The sequence below is a fragment of the Olea europaea genome, chromosome 2 (genome assembly GCF_002742605.1).
Source record: "Olea europaea var. sylvestris chromosome 2, O_europaea_v1, whole genome shotgun sequence".
Lineage (NCBI taxonomy): Eukaryota > Viridiplantae > Streptophyta > Magnoliopsida > Lamiales > Oleaceae > Olea > Olea europaea.
The window spans coordinates 16,943,107-16,967,215 of record NC_036238.1 but is presented as its reverse complement, the minus strand read 5'-3'; positions in this window follow the sequence as shown (position 1 = coordinate 16,967,215).

Sequence of the window (24,109 nt, the reverse complement as noted above, 5' to 3'; positions counted from 1 at the left end):
AATGGGGTGAAATTCGGCAAGTTGATTGGAAACGCCCCGAGAAATTGGACTCGTGAACGGTGTCGGAATGGGCTGAAATTTGGCAGGTTGATTGGAAACGACCCGAGAAATTTAAAACAAAAAATCGCACCAGGGGCAATTTTGTCATTTGTCGCGAAGGTGTCGGAATGGTATGAAATTTGGTAGGTTGATTGGAAACAGCCCGAGAAATTGGACTCGGGAATGGTACCGGAATGGGCTAAAATTTGGCAGGTTGATAGGAAACAGTCCGAGAAATTTAACAAAGAAAAATCACACCAGAGGCAATTTTGTTATTTGTCGCGACGGGGCAGGAATGGTCTGAAATTTGGAAGGTTGATTGGAAACGGCCCGAGAAATTTAACAAAGAAAAACCGCACCAGGGGTAATTTTATCATTTGTCGCGATGGTGTCGAAATGGGCTGAAATTTGGCAAGTTGATTGGAAACAGCCCAAGATACTGAACTAAAATATGGCAGGTTGATTGGAAATGGCTCAGGAAATTTAACAAAGAAAAACCGCACCAGGGGCAATTTTATCATTTGTCGCGACGGTGTCAGATTTAGCTGAAATTTGGCAGGTTGATTGGAAATGTCGAAAGAAATTTGACTTAAATTTGGCAGGTTAATTGGAAACGGCCCGAGAAATTTAACAACGAAAAACCGCACTAGGGGCAATTTTATCATTTGTTGCGATGGTGTCGGAATGGGCTAAAATTTGGCAGGTTGATTGGAAATGGCCCGAGAAATTGGAATCGGGAACAGTGTAGGAATGGGCTGAAATTCGGCAGGTTGATCGAAAACGGCCCGAGAAATTTAACAAAGAAAAATCGCACCAAGGGAAATTTTGTCATTTGTCGCGACTGTGTCGGAATGGGCTGAAATTTGGCAGGTTGATTGAAAACGGCCCGAGCAATTTAACAAAGAAAAACCGCACTAGGGGCAGTTTTGCCATTTGTCATGACGGTGTTGGAATGGGCTGAAGTTTGGCAGGTTGATTGGAAACGGACCGAGAAATTGGACTCGGGAACGGTGTCGAAATGGGCTGAAATTTGGCAGGTTGATTGTAAACGGACCGAGAAATTTAACAAAGAAAAACCGCACCAGGGGCAATTTTTTCATTTGTCGCGACAGTGTCGGAGTGGGTAGAAATTTGGCAGGTTGATTGAAAATGGCCCGAGAAATTTAACAAAGAAAAACTGCACCAGGGGTAATTTCTTCATTTGTCGCGACGGTGTTGGAATGGTCTGAAATTTGGCAGGTTGATTGGAAACGGCCCGAGAAATTGGACTCGGGGTACATACCCGGGATCACGGGATTTTAGCCAAATTCCTTCATTTAGGCCTCCAAATAATTAATTTTCGTATTAATTATGTCAGGCTGAAGAAGTGTTGGATAGAAAATTAAAAATGAAAAACCACACCAGAGGCAATTTTGTCATTTGTTGAGACTGTGTCGAAATGGGCCGAAATTTGGCAAGTTGATTGGAAACAGTCCCAGAAATTGGATTCGGGGCACAGACCCGAGATCACAAGATTTTAGGTAAATTACTTCGTTTAGGCCTCCGAATAATTAATTTTCGTATTGTCGTGACTGTGTCGGAATGGGCCGAAATTTGGCAGGTTGATTGGAAACGGCCCTAGAAATTGGAGTCGGGGCACAAGCCCGGGTTCATGGAATTTTTGCCAAATTCCTTTGTTTAGGCATCCGAATAATTAATTTACGTATTAATTATGTCAGGCTAAAGAAGTGTTGGACAGAAAATTAAAAAAGAAAAATCGCACAAGGTTCAATTTCGTCATTTGTTGCGACGGTGTCGGAACGGGCGAAATTTGGCTGGTTGATTGGAAACGGCCCCAGAAATTGGAGTCGGGACACAGACCCGGGATCATGGGATTTTACCCAAATTCCTTCGTTTAGGCCTCCAAAAAATTAATTTCCATATTAATTATGTCAGGCTGAAGAAGTGTTGGACAGAAAATTAAACAAGAAAAATCGCACCAGGGGCGATTTTGTCATTTGTCGCGACGGTGTCGAAATGTGCCGAAATTTTACAGGCTGATTGGAAATGACCCGAGAAAATGGAGTCGGGGCACAAACCCAAGATCACGGGATTTTAGCCAAATTCCTTCATTTAGGCCTCCGAATAATTAATTTTCGTATTGTCGCGACGGTGTCGGAATGGGCCGAAATTTGGGAGGTTGATTGGAAATGCCCCCAGAAATTGGAGGCGAGGCACAGACCCGGGATTATGGGATTTTTGCCAAATTTCTTTGTTTAGCCCTTCAAATAATTAATTTTCGTATTAATTATGTCAAGTTGAAGAAGTGTTGGACAGAAAATTAAAAAAGAAAAATCGCACCAGGGGCAATTACGTCATTTGTCATGAAGGTGTCGGAATGGGCCAAAATTTGGCAGGTTGATTGGAAACGGCCCCAGAAATTGGAGTCGGGACACAGACCCGGGATCATGGGATTTTACCCAAATTCCTTCGTTTAGGCCTCCAAATAATTAATTTCCATATTAATTATGTCAGGCTGAAGAAGTGTTGGACAGAAAATTAAAAAAAAAATCGCACCAGGGACAATTTTGTCATTTGTCACGACGGTGTAGGAATGTGCCGAAATTTTACAGGTTGATTGGAAATGACCCGAGAAAATGGAGTCGGGGCACAAACCCGGGATCACGGGATTTTAGCCAAATTCTTTCGTTTAGGCCTCTGAATAATTAATTTTCGTATTGTCGTGACGGTGTCGGAATGTGCCAAAATTTGGCAGGTTGATTGGAAACGGCCCTAGAAATTGGAGTCGGGTCACAGACCCTGGATCACTGGATTTTAGCCAAATTCCTTCATTTAGGCCTCCGAATAATTAATTTTCGTATTAAATATGTCAGGCTGAAGAAGTGTTAGACATAAAATAAAAAAAGAAAAATTGCACCAGGGGGGGTTATGTCATTTGTCGCAACAGTGTCGGAATGGGCCGAAATTTTGCAAGTTGACTGGAAACGGCCCCTGAAATTGGAGTCGGGCCATAGACCCTGGATCACGGGATTTTAGCCAAATTCCTTCGATTAGGTCTCCGAATAATTAACTTTCGTATTAATTATGTCAGGCTGAAGAAGTGTTGGACAAAAAATTAAAAAAGAAAAACCGCACCATGGGCAATTACGTCATTTGTCGAGACGGTGTCGGAATGGGCCGAAATTTGGCAGGTTGATTGGAAACGGCCCCAGAAATTGGAGTCGGGGGGCATCGCCCCTGGGTCACGGGATTTTAGCCAAATTCCTTCGTTTAGGCCTCCGAATAATTAATTTCCGTATTGTCGCGACGGTGTCGGAATCGGCCGAAATTTGGAAGGTTGATTGGAAACGGCCCCAGAAATTGGAGGCGAGGCACAGACCCGGGATTACGGGATTTTATCCAAATTCCATTGTTTAGGCCTTCGAATAATTAATTTTCGTATTAATTATGTCATGTTGAAGAAGTGTTGGACAGAAAATTAAAAAATAAAAACGGCACTAGGGGCAATTACGTCATTTGTTGCGAAGGTGTCGGAATGGGCCAAAATTTGGCAGGTTGATTGGAAACGGCTCGAGAAATTGGACTTGGGGCACATACACGGGATCACGGGATTTTTGCCAAATTCCTTTGTTTAGGCCTCCGAATAATTAATTTCCGTATTAATTATGTCAGGTTGAAGAAGTGTTGGACAGAAAATTAAAAAAGAAAAACCGCACCAGGGGCAATTTTGTCATTTGCTGTGACGGTGTCGGAATGGGGCGAAATTTAGCAAGTTGATTGGAAACGGCCTGAGAAATTTAATAAAGAAAAATTGCACCAGAGGTAATTTTATCAATTGTTGCGACGGGGTAGGAATGGGCTGAAATTTGGTAGGTTGATTGGAAACGGCCCGAGAAATTTAATAAAGAAAAACCACACCAGGGGAAATTTTGTCATTTGTCGTGACGGTGTCGAAATGGCAGGTTGATCGGAAACGACACAAGAAATTGAATTAAAATATGGCAGGTTGATTGGAAACGGCTCTGGAAATTTAACAAAGAAAAATCACACCTGGGGCAATTTTGTCATTTCTCGCGACGGTGTCGGATTTGGCTGAAATTTGGATGGTTGATTGGAAACGTCCAGAGAGATTTGACTTAAATTTGGCTAGTCCATTGGAAATGGCCCGAGAAATTTAACAAAGAAAAACCGCACCCGGGGCAATTTTATCATTTGTCACGATGGCGTCAGAATGGGCTGAAATTTGTCAGGTTGATTGGAAACGGCCTGAGAAATTGGACTTGGAAACGGTGTCAGAATGGGCTGAAATTGGGCAGGATGATTGGGAACGGCCCGAGAAATTTAAAAAAGAAAAATCGCACCACGGGAAATTTTGTCATTTGTCGCGACGTGTCGGAATGGGCAGAAATTTGGCATGTTGATTGGAGACGGCCCGAGAAATTTAACAAAGAAAAACCGCACTAGGGGCAATTTTATCATTTGTCACGATGGTGTCGGAATGGGCTGAAATTTGTTGAGTTGATTGGAAACGACCCGAGAAATTGGACTCGGGATCGGTGTCGGAATGGGCCGAAATTAGGCAGGTTCATTGGAAACGGCCCGAGAAATTTAATAAAGAAAAATCAAACCAGGGCCAATTTTATCCTTTGTCGCGCCGGTGTCGGAATTGGCTGAAATTTGGCAGGTTGATTGGAAACGGACCGAGAAATTGGACTAGGGAACGGTGTCGGAATGGGCTGAAATTTGGCGGGTTGTTTGGAAACGGCCCGAGAAATTTAACAAAGAAAAATCACACCAGGGGAAACTTTGTCATTTTTCGCGACGGTGTCGGAATGGACTGAAATTTGCTAGGTTGATTGGAAATAGCCCGAGAAATTGGACTCGGGAACGGTGTCGAAATAGGCTGAAATTTGGGAAGTTGATTGGAAACGGGCCAAGAAACTTAACAAAGAAAAATCGTACTAGGGGCAATTTTGTCATTTGTCGCGACGGTGTCAGAATTGGTTGAAGTTTGGCAGGGTGATTGGAAACGGACCGAGAAATTTAACAAAGAAAAATCGGACCAGGGGCAATTTCGTCATTTGTCGCGACGGTGTCGAAATGGGCAGAAATTTGGCAGGTTGATTGAAAACGGCCCGAGAAATAGGACTCGGGAACGGTGTCGGAATGGGCTATAATTTGGCAGGTAGATTGGAAATGGCCCGGGAAATTTAACAAAGAAAACCATCACCCGGGACAATTTTGTCATTTGTCGTGAAAGTGTCGGAATGGGCTAAAATTTGGCAATTGATTGGAAATGGCGCAAGAAATCGGACTCTGTAACGGTGTCGAAATGGGCTGAAATTTAGCAGGTTGATTGGAAACGACCCGAGAGATTTAAAAAAGAAAAATCGCACCAGGGGCTATTTTGTCATTTGTCGCGACGGTGTCGGAATGGGCTGAAATTTGGCAGGTTGATTCGAAATGGCCTGAGAAATTGGACTCGGCAACGGTGTCGAAATGTGCCGAAATTTGGCAGGTTGATTGAAAACGGCCCGAGAAATTTAACAAAGAAAAATCGCACCAGGTGCGATTTTGTCATTTATCGCGACGGTGACGAAATGGGCTGAAATTTGGCAGGTAGATTGGAAACGGCCTGAGAAATTGGACTAAAATTTGGCAGGTTGATTGGAAATGGCGCGAGAAATTTCATAGTGAAAAATCGCACCAGGGACAATTTTGTCATTTGTCGCGACGATGTGGGAATGGGCTGAAATTTGGCAAGTTGATTGGAAACGGCCCAAGAAATTGGACTCAAGAATGATATTAAAGTGGGCTTAAATTTGGCAGGTTTATTGTAAATGGCTCGAGAAATTTAACAAGGAAAAATCGTACCGGGGGCAATTTTGTCATTTGTCACGACGATGTCGGAATGGGCTGAAATTTGGGAGGGTGATTGGAAATGACCCGAGAAATTGGACTCGTGAACGGTTTCGGAATGGGCTGATATTTGGCAGGTTGATTGGAAATGGCCCGAGAAATTTAACAAAGAAAAATCGTACCAGGGGTAATTTTGTCATTTGTCGCAACGGTGTCCAAATGGGATGAAATTCGGCAGGTTGATTGGAAACGGCCCGAGAAATTGGACTCGTGAACGGTGTCGAAATGGGCTGAAATTTGGCAGGTTGATTGGAAACGACCCGAGAAATTTAACAACGAAAAATTGTACCAGGGACAATTTTGTCATTTGTCGCGAAGGTGTCGGAATGGGATGAAATTTGGTAGGTTGATTGGGAACGGCATGAGAAATTGGACTCGGGAATGGTGCCAGAATCGACTGAAATTTGGCAGGTTGATAGGAAACGGCTTGAGAAATTTAACAAAGACAAATCGCACCAGAGGCGATTTTGTCATTTGTCACTACGGGGTAGGAATGGGCTGAAATTTGGTAAGTTGATTGGAAACGGCCCGAGAAATTTAATAAAGAAAAACCACACTAGGGGAAATTTTGTCATTTGTCACGATGGTCTCGAAATGGACTAAAATTTGGCAGGTTGATTGGAAACGGCCCAAGAAATTGAACTAAAATATGGCTGGTTGATTGGAAATGGCTCTGGAAATTTGACAAAGAAAAACCGCACCAGGGGCAATTTTGTCATTTGTCACGACGGTGTCGGATTTGACTGAAATTTGGCAGGTTGATTGGAAACGTCCAGAGAAATTAGACTAAGACTTGGCAGGTTGATTGGAAATGGCCGAGAAATTTAACAAAGAAAATCCGCACCGGGGCAATTTTATCATTTGTCGCGATGGTGTAGGAATGGGCTGAAATTTGGCAGGTTGATTGGAAACGGCCTGAGAATTTGGACTCGATAACGGTGTCAGAATGGGTCGAAATCGGGCAGGTTGATTGGAAAACGGCCCGAGAAATTTAACAAAGAAAAATCGCACTAGGAGCAATTTTGTCATGTCGCGACGGTGTCGGAATGGGCTAAAATTTGGCAGGTTGATTGGAAACGGCCCGAGAAATTGGACCGGGAATGATGTCGGAATGGGCTATAATTTGGCAGGTAGATTGGAAACGGCCTGGGAAATTTAACAAAGAAAAACATCCGCAGTGGCAATTTTGTCAATTGTCGCGACAGTGTCGTAATGGGCTAAAATTTGGCAGGTTGATTGAAAATGGCCCAAGAAATTGGACTCGGTAACGGGGTCAAAATGGGCTGAACTTTGGCAGGTTCATTGGAAACGGCCCAGGAAATTTAAAAAAGAAAAACCGCACCAGGTGCAATTTTGTCATTTGTCGAGACAGTGTCGAATGGGCTGAAATTTGGCAGGTTGATTGGAAATGACTTGAGAAATTGGACTCGGGAACGGTGTCGAAATGTGCCGAAATTTGGCAGGTTGACTGAAAACGGCCCGAGAAATTTAACAAAGAAAAATCGCACCAGGTGCAATTTTGTCATTTGTCGTGATGGTGTCAAAATGGGCTAAAATTTGGCAGGTAGATTGGAAACGACCTGAGAAATTGGACTGGGAAACGGTGTTCAAATGGGCTGAAATTTGGCAGGTTGGTTGGAAACGGCCCGAGTAATTTAACAAGGAAAAATCGTACCGGGGCAATTTTGGCATTTGTCGCGACGATGTCGGAAAGGGCTGAAATTTGGCAGGTTGATTTGAAACGGCTCGAGAAATTTAAAAAAGAAAAATCGCACCAGGGGAAATTTTGTCTTTAGTTGCGACTGTGTCGGAATGGGCAGAAATTTGGCAGGTTGATTGGAAACGGCCCGAGAAATTTAACAAAGAAAAATAGCACCAGGGGCAGTTTTATCCTTTGTCGCGTCGGTGTCAGAATTGGCTGAAATTTCGGAGGGTTGATTGGAAACGGCCCAAGAAATTGGACTCGGGAACGGTGTTGGAATGGACTGAAATTTGATAGGTTGATTGGAAACGGACCGAGAAATTTAACAAAGAAAAACCGTAGCAGGTGCAAATTCGTCACTTGTCGTGAAGGTGTCGGAATGGACTGAAATTTGGCAGGTTGATTGAAAACGGCCCGAGAAATTTAACAAAGAAAAACTGCACCAGGGGCAATTTTGTCATTTATCGCGATGGTGCCGGAATGGGTTGAAATTTGGCAGGTTGATCGAAAATGGCTCGAGAAATTGGACTCCGAAACGGTGTCGAAATGGGCTAAAATTTGGCAGGTAGATTGGAAATGGCCCGAGAAATTTAACAATGAAAAATCGCACGAGGGGCAATTTTTTCATTTGTTGCGACAGTGTCGGAATGGACTGAAATTTGCCAGGTTGATTGGAAACGGCCCGAGAAATTGGACTTGGGAACGGTGTTGAAATGGGCTGAAATTTGGCATGTTGGTTGGAAACGGCCCGAGAAATTTAACAAGGAAAAATCGTACCGGGGGCAATTTTTTCATTTGTCGCGACGATGTTGGAATGGGCTGAAATTTGGCAGGTTGATTGGAAACGCCCCGTGAAATTGGACTAGTGAACGGTGTCGGAATGGGCTGAAATTTGGCAGGTTGATTGGAAACGGCCCGAGAAATTTAACAAAGAAAAATCGTACCAGGGGCAATTTTGTCATTTGTCACAACGGTGTCGAAATGGGATGAAATTCGACAGGTTGATTGGAAACAGCCCGAGAAATTGCACTCGTGTACGGTGTCAGATTGGGCTAAAATTTCGCAGGTTGATTGGAAACGACCCGAGAAATTTAACAAAGAAAAATCGCACCAGGGGCAATTTTGTCATTTGTCACGATAGTGTCGGATTTGGCTTAAATTTGGCAGGTTGACTGGAAACGTCCAGAGAAAGTTGACTTAAATTTGGCAGGTTGATTGGAAACGGCCCAAGAAATTTAACAAAGAAAAATCGTACCGGGGCAATTTAATCATTTGTCGCGATGGCGTCGGAATGGGATGAAATTTAACAGGTTGATTGGAAACTACCCGAGAAATTGGACTCAGGAAAGGTGTTGGAATGGGCTGTAATTTGGCAGGTAGATTGGAAACGACCTGGGAAATTTAACAAAGAAAAACATCACCAGGGGCAATTTTGTCATTTGTTTCGACAGTGTCGGAATAGGCTAAAATTTGGGAGGTTGATTTGAAATGGCCCAAGAAATCAGACTTGGTAACGGTGTCAAAATGGACTGAAATTTGGCAGGTTGATTGGAAACGGTATGAGAAATTTAAAAAAGAAAAACCGCACCAGGGGCAATTTTGTCACTTGTCGCGACGGTGTAGGATTGGGCTGAAATTTGGCAGGTTGATTCGAAATGACCCGAGAAATTGGACTCGGGAACTGTGTCGAAATGTGCCGAAATTTGGCAGGTTGATTGAAAATGGCCCGAGAAATTTAACAAAGAAAAATCACACCTGGTGCTATTTTGTCATTTGTCGCGAAAGTGCCGAAATGGTTTGAAATTTGGCAGGTAGATTGGAAACGGCTTGAGAAATTGGACTGAAATTTGGCAGGTTGATTGGAAACAGCCCGAGAAGATGGACTCGGGAACGGTGTTGAAATGGGCTAAAATTTGGCAGGTAGGGTGGAAACGGCCCGAGAAATTATAACAAGGAAAAATCATACTGGGGGCAATTTTGTCATTTGTCGCGACGATGTCGAAATGGACTGAAATTTGGCAGGTTGATTGGAAATAGCCCGAGAAATTGGACTTGGGAATGGTGTCGAAATGGGCTGAAATTTGGCGGATTGATTGGAAACGGCCCGAGAAATTTAACAAAGAAAAATTGCACCAGGGGAAACTTTGTCATTTTTCGTGACGGTGTCGGAATGGACTGAAATTTGGCAGGTTGATTGGAAATGGCCCGAGAAATTGGACTCGAGAATGGTGTCGAAATGGGCTGAAATCTGGCAGGTTGATTGGAAACGGGCCGAGAAATTTAACAAAGAAAAATTGTACCAGGGGCAATTTTGTCATTTGTCACGACGGTGTCGGAATTGGCTCAAGTTTGGCAGGGTGATTGGAAATGGACCGAGAAATTGGACTCGGGAACAATGTTGAAATGGGCTGAAATTTGGCATGTTGATTGGAAACGGACCGAGAAATTTAATAAAGAAAAATCGCACGAGGGGCGATTTTGTCATTTGTCACGACGGTGTCGGAATGGGCGAAAATTTGGCAGGTTGATTGGAAACAGCCCGAGAAATTGGACTCGGGAATGGTGTTGAAATGGGCTGAAATTTGGCAGGTTGGGTGGAAACGGCCCGAGAAATTAAAACAAGGAAAAATCTTACTGGGGGCAATTTTGTCATTTGTCGCGACAATGTCGGAATGGACTGAAATTTGGCAGGTTGATTGGAAACAGCCCGAGAAATTGGACTTGGGAACGGCGTCGAAATGGGCTGAAATTTGGCGGGTTGATTGGAAACGGCCCGAGAAATTTAACAAAGAAAAATCGCACCAGGGGAAACTTTGTCATTTTTCGCGACGGTGTCGGAATGGGCTGAAATTTGCCAGGTTGATTGGAAATGGCCCGAGAAATTGGACTTGGGAACCGTGTCGAAATGGGCTGAAATTTGGCAGGTTGATTGGAAACAGGCTGAGAAATTTAACAAAGAAAAATCGTACCAGGGGCAGTTTTGACATTTGTCGCGACGGTGTTGGAATTGGCTGAAGTTTGGTAGGGTGATTGGAAATGGATCGAGAAATTGGACTCGGGAACGGTGTTGAAATGGGCTGAAATTTGGCAGGTTCATTGGAAATGGACTGAGAAATTTAACAAAGAAAAATCACACCAGGGTAGATTTTGTCATTTGTCGTGACGGTGTCGGAATGGGTACAAATTTGGCAGGTTGATTGGAAACGGCCCAAGAAATAGGACTCGGGAACGGTGTCGAAATGGGCTACAATTTGGCAGGTAGATTGGAAACGGCCAGGGAAATTAAACAAAGAAAACCATCACCCGGGACAATTTTGTCATTTGTCGTGAAAGTGTCGGAATGGGCTAAAATTTGGCAGTTGATTGGAAATGGCGCAAGAAATCGGACTCGGTAACGGTGTCGAAATGGGCTGAAATTTAACAGGTTGATTGGAAATGACCCGAGAGATTTAAAAAAGAAAAATCGCACCAGGGGTAATTTTGGCATTTGTTGCGACGGTGTCGGAATGGGCTGAAATTTGGTAGGTTGATTGGAAACGGCCCTAGAAATTGTACTCGGGAACGGTGTCGAAATGTGCAGAAATTTGGCAGGTTGATTGAAAACGGCCCGAGAAATTTAACAAAGAAAATCGCACCTGGTGCGATTTTGTCATTTGTCGCGACGGTGACGAAATGGGCTGAAATTTGGCAGGTAGATTGGAAACGGCCCGAGAAATTGGACTGAAATTTGGCAGGTTGATTGGAAACGGCCCGAGAAATTTCACAATGAAAAATCGCACCAGGGGCAATTTTGTCATTTGTCGCGACGATGTAGGAATGGGCTAAAATTTGGCAAGTTGATTGGAAACCGCCCGAGAAATTGGACTCGGGAATGATGTTGAAGTGGGCCGAAATTTAGCAGGTTGGTTGGAAACGGCCCGAGAAATTTAACAAGGAAAAATCGTACTGGGGGCAATTTTGTCATTTGTCACGACGATGTCGGAATGGGCTGAAATTTGGGAGGGTGATTGGAAACAACCCGAGAAATTGGACTCATAAACGGTTTCAGAATGGGCTGAAATTTGGCAGGTTGATTGGAAACGGCCCGAGAAATTTAACAAAGAAAAATCGTACCAGGAGCAATTTTGTCATTTGTCGTAACGGTGTTCAAATGGGATGCAATTCGGCAGGTTGATTGGAAACGGCCCGAGAAATTGGACTCGTGAAAGGTGTCGGAATGGGCTGAAATTTGGCAGGTTGATTGGAAACGACCCGAGAAATTTAACAAAGAAAAATTGCACCAGGGGCAATTTTGTCATTTGTCGCGAAGGTGTCGGAATGGGATGAAATTTGGTACGTTGATTGGAAACGGCCCGAGAAATTAGACTCGGGAATGGTGCCAGAGTGGGCTGAAATTTGGCAGGTTGATAGGAAATGGCTTGAGAAATTTAACAAAGAAAAATCGCACCGGAGGCGATTTTGTCATTTGTCGCGACGGGGTACGAATGGGTTGAAATTTGGCAGGTTGATTGGAAACGGCCTGAGAAATTTAATAAAGAAAAACCGTACTGGGGAAAATTTTGTCATTTGTCGCGACGGTGTCGAAATGGGCTAAAATTTGCCAGGTTGATTGGAAACGGGCCAAGAAATTGAACTAAAATATGGCTGGTTGATTGGAAATAGCTCTGGAAATTCGACAAAGAAAAACCGCACAAGGGGCAACTTTGTCATTTGTCACGACGGTGTCGAGTTTGGCTTAAATTTGGCAGGTTGACTGGAAACGTCCAGAGAAAGTTGACTTAAATTTGGCAGGTTGATTGGAAACGGCCCGAGAAATTTAACAAAGAAAAATCGCACCGGGGCAATTTAATCATTTGTCGCGATGGCGTCGGAATGGGATGAAATTTAACAGGTTGATTGGAAACTACCCGAGAAATTGGACTCAGGAAAGGTGTTGGAATGGGCTGTAATTTGGCAGGTAGATTGGAAACGACCTGGGAAATTTAACAAAGAAAAACATCACCAGGGGCAATTTTGTCATTTGTTTCGACAGTGTCGGAATAGGCTAAAATTTGGGAGGTTGATTTGAAATGGCCCAAGAAATCAGACTCGGTAACGGTGTCAAAATGGACTGAAATTTGGCAGGTTGATTGGAAACGGTATGAGAAATTTAAAAAAGAAAAACCGCACCAGGGGCAATTTTGTCACTTGTCGCGACGGTGTAGGATTGGGCTGAAATTTGGCAGGTTGATTGGAAATGACCCGAGAAATAGGACTCGGGAACTGTGTCGGAATGTGTCGAAATTTGGCAGGTTGATTGAAAATGGCCCGAGAAATTTAACAAAGAAAAATCACACCTGGTGCTATTTTGTCATTTGTCGCGAAAGTGCCGAAATGGTTTGAAATTTGGCAGGTAGATTGGAAACGGCTTGAGAAATTGGACTGAAATTTGGCAGGTTGATTGGAAACAGCCCGAGAAGATGGACTCGGGAACGGTGTTGAAATGGGCTAAAATTTGGCAGGTAGGGTGGAAACGGCCCGAGAAATTATAACAAGGAAAAATCATACTGGGGGCAATTTTGTCATTTGTCGCGACGATGTCGTTGATTGGAAATAGCCCGAGAAATTGGACTCGGGAATGGTGTCGAAATGGGCTGAAATTTGGCGGATTGATTGGAAACGGCCCGAGAAATTTAACAAAGAAAAATTGCACCAGGGGAAACTTTGTCATTTTTCGTGACGGTGTCGGAATGGACTGAAATTTGGCAGGTTGATTGGAAATGGCCCGAGAAATTGGACTCGGGAATGGTGTCGAAATGGGCTGAAATCTGGCAGGTTGATTGGAAACGGGCCGAGAAATTTAACAAAGAAAAATTGTACCAGGGGCAATTTTGTCATTTGTCGCGACGGTGTCGGAATTGGCTCAAGTTTGGCAGGGTGATTGGAAATGGACCGAGAAATTGGACTCGGGAACAATGTTGAAATGGGCTGAAATTTGGCATGTTGATTGGAAACGGACCGAGAAATTTAAAAAAGAAAAATCGCACGAGGGGCAATTTTGTCATTTGTCGCGACGGTGTCGGAATGGACTGAAATTTGGCAGGTTGATTGGAAATAGCCCGAGAAATTGGACTCGGGAACGGCGTCGAAATGGGCTGAAATTTGGCGGGTTGATTGGAAACGGCCCGAGAAATTTAACAAAGAAAAATCGCACGAGGGGCGATTTTGTCATTTGTCGCGACGGGGTACGAATGGGTTGAAATTTGGCAGGTTGATTGGAAACGGCCTGAGAAATTTAATAAAGAAAAACTGTACTAGGGAAAATTTTGTCATGTGTCGCGACGGTGTCGAAATGGGCTAAATTTGCCAGGTTGATTGGAAACGGGCCAAGAAATTGAACTAAAATATGGCTGGTTGATTGGAAATAGCTCTGGAAATTCGACAAAGAAAAACCGCACAAGGGGCAACTTTGTCATTTGTCACGACGGTGTCGAGTTTGGCTGAAATTTGGCAGGTTGATTGGAAACGTCCAGAGAAATTAGACTTAAAATTAGCAGGTTGATTGGAAGTGGCCCGAGAAATTTAACAAAGAAAAACCGCACCGGGGCAATTTTATCATTTGTCGCGATGGTGTCGAAATGGGCTGAAATTTGGCCGGTTGACTGGAAACGGCCCGAGAAATTTAACAAAGAAAAATCGCACCAGGGGCAATTTTATCTTTTGTCGCGTCGGTGTCGGAATTGAGTGAAATTTGGCAGGTTGATTGGAAATGGCACGAGAAATTGTACTCGAGAACGGTGTCGGAATGGGCTGAAATTTGGCAGGTTGATTGGAAACGGCCCAAGAAATTTAACAAAGAAAAATCGCACAAGGGAAAATTTTGTCATTCGTCGCGACTATGTCGGAATGGGCTGAAATTTGGCAGGTAGATTGGAAACGGCCTGGGAAATTTAACAAAGAAAAACATCCGCAGGGGCAATTTTGTCAATTGTCGCTCCAATGTCGGAATGGGCTAAAATTTGGCAGGTTGATTGAAAATGGCCCAAGAAATCGGACTCGGTAACGGGGTCGAAATGGGCTGAACTTTGGCAGGTTCATTGGAAACGGCCCTAGAAATTTAAAAAAGAAAAATCGCACCAGGGCAATTTTGTCATTTGTCGAGACGGTGTCGGAATGGGCTGAAATTTGGTAGGTTGATTGGAAATGACCTGAGAAATTGGACTCGCGAACGGTGTCAAAATGTGCCGAAATTTGGCAGGTTGATTGAAAATGGCCCTTGAAATTTAACAAAGAAAAATCGCACCTGGTGCAATTTTATCATTTGTCGCCACGGTGTCGAAATGGGCTGAAATTTGGCAGGTAGATTGGAAACGGCCCGAGAAATTGGTCTCGGGAACGGTGTTCAAATAGGCTGAAATTTCGCAGGTTGGTTGGAAACGGCCCGAGAAATTTAACGAGGAAAAATCATACCGGGGCAATTTTGTCATTTGTCGCGACGATGTCGGAATGGGCTGAAATTTGGCAGGTTGATTGAAAACGGCCCGATAAATTAGACTTGTGAACGGTGTCGAAATGGGCTGAAATTTGGCAAGTTCATTGGAAATGGCTTTGGAAATTTAACAAAGAAAAACCAAACCAAGGGCAATTTTGTCATCTGTTGCGACGGTGTTGGATTTGGCTGAAATTTGGCAGGTTGATTGGAAACGTCCAGAGAAATTTGATTTAAATTTGGCAAGTTAATTGGAAACGGCCCGAGAAATTTAACAAAGAAAAATCGAACCGGGGCAATTTTATCATTTGTCACGATGGTGTCGGAATGGGCTGAAATTTGGCAGGTTGATTGGAAATGGCCCGAGAAATTGGACTCGGGAAAGGTGTTGGAATGGGTTGAAATTGGGTAGGTTGATTGGAAACGGCCCGAGAAATTTAACAAAGAAAAATCGTACTAGGGGAAATTTTTTCTTTAGTCGCGACTGTGTCGGAATGGGCAGAAATTTGGCAGGTTGATTGGAAACGGCCCAAGAAATTTAACAAAGAAAAAACAGCACCAGGCGCAGTTTTGTCATTGGTCGCGACGGTGTCGGAACAGGCCGAAGTTTGGCAGGTTGATTGGAAACGGACCAAGAAATTGGACTCAGGAACGGTGTCGAAATGGGCTGAAATTTGGCAGGTTGATTGGAAACGGACCGAGAAAATTTAACAAAGAAAAACCGCAGCAGGGGCAATTTTGTCACTTGTCGTGACGGTGTCGAAATGGGCTGAAATTTGGCAGGTTGATTGGAAACGGCCTGAGAAATTTAACAAAGAAAAACCGCGCCAGGGACAATTTTGTTATTTGTCGCGACGGTGTCGAAATGGGCTAAAATTTGGCAGGTTGATAGAAAACGGCCCGAGAAATTGGAATCCAAAACGGTGTCGAAAGGGGCTGAAATTTGGCAGGTAGATTGGAAACGGCCCTAGAAATTGGACTCGAGAACGGTGTTCAAATGTGCTGAAATTTGGCAGGTTGGTTGGAAACGGCCTGAGAAATTTAACAAGGAAAAATTGTACCGGGGCAATTTTGTCATTTGTCGCAACGATCTAGGAATGGGCTGAAATTTGGCAGGTTCATTGGAAATGGTTTTGGAAATTTAACAAAGAAAAACCAAACCAGGGGCAATTTTGTCATTTGTCGCGACGGTGTTGGATTTGGCTAAAATTTGGCAGGTTGATTGGAAACGTCCAGAGAAATTTGATTTAAATTTTGCAGGATAATTGGAAATGGCCCGAGAAATTTAACAAAGAAAAATCGAACTAGGTCAATTTTATCATTTGTCACGATGGTGTCGAAATGGGCTGAAATTTGGCAGGTTGATTGGAAACGGCCCGAGAAATTGGACTCGGGAAAGGTGTCGGAATGGGTTGAAATTTGGCAGGTTGATTGGAAATGGCCCGAGAAATTTAACAAAGAAAAATCGCAGCAGGGGCAATTTTGTCACTTGTTGTGACGGCGTCGGAATGGGCTGAAATTTGGCAGGTTGATTGGAAACGGCCCGAGAAATTTAACAAAGAAAGACCGCAGTAGGGGCAATTTTGTCACTTGTCGCGACGGTGTCGGAATGGGATGAAATTTGGCAGGTTGATCGAAAATGGCCCAAGAAATTGGACTCTAAAACGGTGTCGAAATGGTCTGAAATTCAGTAGGTAGATTGGAAACGGCCCGAGAAATTTAACAATGAAAAACCAAACTGGGGAAAATTTTGTCATTCGTCACGACTGTGTCGGAACGGGCTAAAATTTGGCAGGTTGATTGGAAATGGCCCGAGAAATTGGACTCAGGAACGGTGTCGAAATGGGCTGAAATTTGGCAGGTTGATTGGAAACGACCCGAGAAATTAACAAACAAAAACTACACCAAGGGCAATTTTGTCATTTGTCCCGACGGTGTAGGAATGGGCTGAAGTTTGGCAGGTTGTTTGGAAGCGGACCGAGAAATTGGTCTCTGGAACGGTGTCAAAATTGGCTGAAATTTGACAGGTTGGTTGGAAACGGCCCGAGAAATTTAACAAGGAAAAATTGTACCGGGGCAATTTTGTCATTTGTCGCGACGATGTAGGAATGGGCTGAAATTTGGCAGGTTCATTGGAAATGGTTTGCAAATTTAACAAAGAAAAACCAAACCAGGGGCAATTTTGTCATTTGTCGCGACGGTGTTGGATTTGGCTAAAATTTGGCAGGTTGATTGGAAACGTCCAGAGAAATTTGATTTAAATTTTGCAGGTTAATTGGAAATGGCCCGAGAAATTCAACAAAGAAAAACCGAACTAGGTCAATTTTATCATTTGTCACGATGGTGTCGGAATGGGCTGAAATTTGGCAGGTTGATTGGAAACGGCCCGAGAAATTGGACTCGGGAAAGGTGTCGGAATGGGTTGAAATTTGGCAGGTTGATTGGAAATGGCCCGAGAAATTTAACAAAGAAAAATCGCAGCAGGGGCAATTTTGTCACTTGTTGTGATGGCGTCGGAATGGGCTGAAATTTGGCAGGTTGATTGGAAACGGCCCGAGAAATTTAACAAAGAAAGACCGCAGTAGGGGCAATTTTGTCACTTGTCGCGACGGTGTCGGAATGGGATGAAATTTGGCAGGTTGATCGAAAATGGCCCGAGAAATTGGACTCTGAAACGGTGTCGAAATGGGCTGAAATTCGGTAGGTAGATTGGAAACGGCCCGAGAAATTTAACAATGAAAAACCAAACTAGGGAAAATTTTGTCATTCGTCACGACTGTGCTGGAACGGGCTAAAATCTGGCAGGTTGATTGGAAATGGCCCGAGAAATTGGACTCGGGAACGGTGTCGAAATGGGCTGAAATTTGGCAAGTTGATTGGAAACGGCCCGAGAAATTAACAAAGAAAAACTACACCAGGGGCAATTTTGTCATTTGTCCCGACGGTGTAGGAATGGGCTGAAGTTTGGCAGGTTGTTTGGAAGCGGACCGAGAAATTGGTCTCTGGAACGGTGTCAAAATTGGCTGAAATTTGACAGGTTGATTGGAAACGGACCGAGAAATTTAACAAAGAAAAATCGCGCTAGGGGCAATTTTATCATTTTTCTCGATGGTGTCGGAATGGGCTGAAATTTGGCAGGTTGATTAGAAACGGCCCAATAAATTTAACAAAGAAAAATCGCACCAGGGGCAATTTTGTCATATGTCGCGACGGTGTCAGAATGGGCTAAAATTTGGCAGGTTGATTAGAAACGGCCCGAGAAATTGGACCGGGAACGATGTCGGAATGGGCTGTAATTTGGCAGGTAGATTGGAAACGGCCTGGGAAATTTAGGAAAGAAAAACATCCGCAGGGGCAATTTTCTCAATTGTCATGCCAGTGTCAGAATGGGCTAAAATTTGGCAGGTTGATTGAAAATGGCCCAAGAGATTGGACTCGGTAACGGGGTCGAAATGGACTGAACTTTGGCAGGTTCATTGGAAACGGCCTGAGAAATTTAAAAAAGAAAAACCGCACCAGGGGCAATTTTGTCATTTGTCAAGACGGTGTCGGAATGGGCTGAAATTTGGCAGGTTGATTGGAAACGACCTGAGAAATTAGACTCGGGAACGGTGTCGAAATGTGCCGAAATTTGGCAGGTTGATTGAAAACGGCCCGAGAAATTTAACAAAGAAAAATCGCACCAGGTGCGATTTTGTCATTTGTCGTGACGGTGTCGAAATGGGCTGAAATTTGGCTGGTAGATTGGAAACTGCCCGAGAAATTGGACACGGGAACGGTGTTCAAATGGGCTGAAATTTGGCAGGTTGGTTGGAAACGGCCCGAGAACTTTAACAAGGAAAAATAGTACCAAGGCAATTTTGTCATTTGTCACGACGATGTCGGAATGGGCTGAAATTTGGCAAGTTGATTGGAAACGGCCCGATAAATTAGACTTGTGAACGGTGTCGAAATGGGCTGAAATTTGGCAGGTTCATTGGAAATGGCTTTGGAAATTTAACAAAGAAAAACCGCACTAGGGTCAATTTTGTCATTTGTCGCGACGGTGTTGGATTTGGCTGAAATTTGGCAGGTTGATTGGAAACGTCCAAAGAAATTTGATTTAAATTTTGCAGGTTAATTGGAAACGGCCCGAGAAATTTAACAAAGAAAAATCGAACCGGGGCAATTTTATCATTTGTCACGATGGTGTCGGAATGCGCTAAAATTTGGCAGGTTGATTGGAAACGGCCCGAGAAATTTAACAAAGAAAAATCGCATCAGGGGAAATTTTGTCTTTAGTCGCGACTGTGTCGAAATGGGCAGAAATTTGGCAGGTTGATTGGAAACGCCCCGAGAAATTTAAGAAAGACAAAAGCACACCAGGGGCAGTTTTATCATTTGTCGCGACGGTGTCGGAATAGGCTGAAGTTTGGCAGGTTGATTGAAAACGGCCCGAGAAATTGGACTCCGAAACGGTGTCGAAATGGGCTAAAATTTGGCAGGTAGATTGGAAACGGCCCAAGAAATTTAACAATGAAAAATTGCACCAGGGGCAATTTTGTCATTTGTCGTGACTGTGTCGGAATGGGCTGAAATTTGGCAGGTTGATTGGAAACGGCCGGAGAAATTGGACTTGGGAACGATATTGAAATGGGCTGAAATTTGGCAGGTTGGTTGGAAACGGCCCGAGAAATTAAACAAGGAAAAATCGTACCGGGTACAATTTTTTCATTTGTCGCGACGATGTCGGAATGGGATGAAATTCAATAGGTTGATTGGAAACAGTCCGAGAAATTGGACTCGTGAACGGTGTCAGATTGGGCTAAAATTTCGCAGGTTGATTGGAAACGACCCGAGAAATTTAACAAAGAAAAATCGCACCAGGGGCAACTTTGTCATTTGTCACGATGGTGTCGGATTTAGCTTAAATTTGGCAGGTTGATTGGAAACGTCAAGAGAAATTTGACGTAAATTTGGTAGGTTGATTGGAAACGGCCCGAGAAATTTAACAAAGAAAAACCGCACCGGGGCAATTTAATTATTTATCACGATGGTGTCGGAATGGAATGAAATTTGGCAGGTTGATTGGAAACGGTCCGAGAAATTTTAAAAAGAAAAATCGCACCAGGGGCAATTTCAAAATTTGTCGCGACAGTGTCGAATTGGGCTGAAATTTAGCAGGTTCATTGGAAATGGCCCGAGAAATTGGACTCGGGAATGGTGTCGAAATGTGCCGAAATTGGGCAGGTTGATTGAAAATGGCCCGAGAAATTTAACAAAGAAAAATCGCACTAGGTGAAATTTTGTCATTTGTCGCGACGGTGTCGAAATGGGCCGAAATTTGGCAGGTAGATTGGAAACGGCCCGAGAAATTGGATTGAAATTTGGTAGGTTAATTGGAAACAGCCCGAGAAATTTAACAAAGAAAAAACCGTACCAGGGGCAATTTTATCATTTATCGCGACGGTGTCGGAACGGGCTGAAGTTTGGCAGGTTGATTGGAAACGGACCGAGAAATTGGACTCGGGAACGGTGTCGAAATGGGCTGAAATTTGGCAGGTTGATTGGAAACTGATCGAGAAATTTAACAAAGATAAAACGCAGCAGGGGGAATATTGTCAATTGTCGTGACGGTGTCGGAATGGGCTGAAGTTTGGCAGGTTGATTGGAAACGGCCCAAGAAATTGGACTCGGGAAAGGTGTCGGAATGGACTGAAATTGGGCCGGTTGATTGGAAACGGCCCGAGAAATTTAACAAAGAAAAATCACACCAGGGGAAATTTTGTCTTTAGTCGCGACTGTGTCGGAATGGGCAGAAATTTGGTAGGTTGATCGGAAACGGCCCGACAAATTTAACAAAGAAAAAACGGCACCAGGGGCAGTTTTGTCATTTGTCGCGACGGTGTCGGAACAGAGTGAAGTTTGGCAGGTTGATTGGAAACGGACGAAGAAATTGGACTCAGGAACGGTGTCGAAATGGGCTGAAATTTGGCAGGTTGATTGGAAACGGACCGAGAAATTTAACAAAGAAAAACCGCAGCAGGGGCAATTTTGTCATTTGTCGCGACGGTGTCGGAATGAGCTGAAATTTGGCAGGTTGATTGGAAACGGACCAAGAAATTGGACTCAGAAAAACCGCAGCAGGGGCAATTTTGTCATTTGTCGCGACGGTGTCGGAATGAGCTGAAATTTGGCAGGTTGATTGGAAACGGACCAAGAAATTGGACTCAGAAAAACCGCAGCAGGGGCAATTTTGTCATTTGTCGCGACGGTGTCGGAATGAGCTGAAATTTGGCAGGTTGATTGGAAACGGACCAAGAAATTGGACTCAGAAAAACCGCAGCAGGGGCAATTTTGTCATTTGTCGCGACGGTGTCGGAATGAGCTGAAATTTGGCAGGTTGATTGGAAACGGACCAAGAAATTGGACTCAGAAAAACCGCAGCAGGGGCAATTTTGTCATTTGTCGCGACGGTGTCGGAATGAGCTGAAATTTGGCAGGTTGATTGGAAACGGACCAAGAAATTGGACTCAGAAAAACCGCAGCAGGGGCAATTTTGTCATTTGTCGCGACGGTGTCGGAATGAGCTGAAATTTGGCAGGTTGATTGGAAACGGACCAAGAAATTGGACTCAGAAAAACCGCAGCAGGGGCAATTTTGTCATTTGTCGCGACGGTGTCGGAATGAGCTGAAATTTGGCAGGTTGATTGGAAACGGACCAAGAAATTGGACTCAGAAAAACCGCAGCAGGGGCAATTTTGTCATTTGTCGCGACGGTGTCGGAATGAGCTGAAATTTGGCAGGTTGATTGGAAACGGACCAAGAAATTGGACTCAGAAAAACCGCAGCAGGGGCAATTTTGTCATTTGTCGCGACGGTGTCGGAATGAGCTGAAATTTGGCAGGTTGATTGGAAACGGACCAAGAAATTGGACTCAGAAAAACCGCAGCAGGGGCAATTTTGTCATTTGTCGCGACGGTGTCGGAATGAGCTGAAATTTGGCAGGTTGATTGGAAACGGCCCGAGAAATTTAACAAGGAAAAATCGTACCGGGTGCAATTTTTTCATTTGTCGCGACGATGTCGGAATGGGATGAAATTCAATAGGTTGATTGGAAACAGTCCGAGAAATTTGACTCGTGAACGGTGTCAGATTGGGCTAAAATTTCGCAGGTTGATTGGAAACGACCCGAGAAATTTAACAAAGAAAAATTGCACCAGGGGCAACTTTGTCATTTGTCAAGATGGTGTCGGATTTGGCTTAAATTTGGCAGGTTGATTGGAAACGTCAAGAGAAATTTGACGTAAATTTGGTAGGTTGATTGGAAACGGCCCGAGAAATTTAACAAAGAAAAACCGCACCGGGGCAATTTAATTATTTATCACGATGGTGTCGGAATGGAATGAAATTTGGCAGGTTGATTGGAAACGGTCTGAGAAATTTTAAAAAGAAAAATCGCACCAGGGGCAATTTCAAAATTTGTCGCGACAGTGTCGAATTGGGCTGAAATTTAGCTGGTTGATTGGAAACGGCCCGAGAAATTGGGCTCGGGAATGGTATCGAAATGTGCCGAAATTGGGCAGGTTGATTGAAAATGGCCCGAGAAATTTAACAAAGAAAAATCGCACTAGGTGAAATTTTGTCATTTGTCGCGACGGTGTCGAAATGGGCCGAAATGTGGCAGGTAGATTGGAAACGGCCCAAGAAATTTAACAATGAAAAATTGCACCGGGGGCAATTTTGTCATTTGTCGCGACGGTGTCGAAATGGGCCGAAATGTGGCAGGTAGATTGGAAACGGCCCAAGAAATTTAACAATGAAAAATTGCACCGGGGGCAATTTTGTCATTTGTCGCGACGGTGTCGAAATGGGCCGAAATGTGGCAGGTAGATTGGAAACGGCCCAAGAAATTTAACAATGAAAAATTGCACCGGGGGCAATTTTGTCATTTGTCGCGACGGTGTCGAAATGGGCCGAAATGTGGCAGGTAGATTGGAAACGGCCCAAGAAATTTAACAATGAAAAATTGCACCGGGGGCAATTTTGTCATTTGTCGCGACGGTGTCGAAATGGGCCGAAATGTGGCAGGTAGATTGGAAACGGCCCAAGAAATTTAACAATGAAAAATTGCACCGGGGGCAATTTTGTCATTTGTCGCGACGGTGTCGAAATGGGCCGAAATGTGGCAGGTAGATTGGAAACGGCCCAAGAAATTTAACAATGAAAAATTGCACCGGGGGCAATTTTGTCATTTGTCGCGACGGTGTCGAAATGGGCCGAAATGTGGCAGGTAGATTGGAAACGGCCCAAGAAATTTAACAATGAAAAATTGCACCGGGGGCAATTTTGTCATTTGTCGCGACGGTGTCGAAATGGGCCGAAATGTGGCAGGTAGATTGGAAACGGCCCAAGAAATTTAACAATGAAAAATTGCACCGGGGGCAATTTTGTCATTTGTCGCGACGGTGTCGAAATGGGCCGAAATGTGGCAGGTAGATTGGAAACGGCCCAAGAAATTTAACAATGAAAAATTGCACCGGGGGCAATTTTGTCATTTGTCGCGACGGTGTCGAAATGGGCCGAAATGTGGCAGGTAGATTGGAAACGGCCCGAGAAATTTAACAAGGAAAAATCGTACCGGGTGCAATTTTTTCATTTGTCGCGACGATGTCGGAATGGGATGAAATTCAATAGGTTGATTGGAAACAGTCTGAGAAATTGGACTCGTGAACGGTGTCAGATTGGGCTAAAATTTCGCAGGTTGATTGGAAACGACCCGAGAAATTTAACAAAGAAAAATCGCACTAGGGGCAACTTTGTCATTTGTCACGATGGTGTCGGATTTGGCTTAAATTTGGCAGGTTGATTGGAAACGTCAAGAGAAATTTGACGTAAATTCGGTAGGTTGATTGGAAACGGCCCGAGAAATTTAACAAAGAAAAACCGCACCGGGGCAATTTAATTATTTATCACGATGGTGTCGGAATGGAATGAAATTT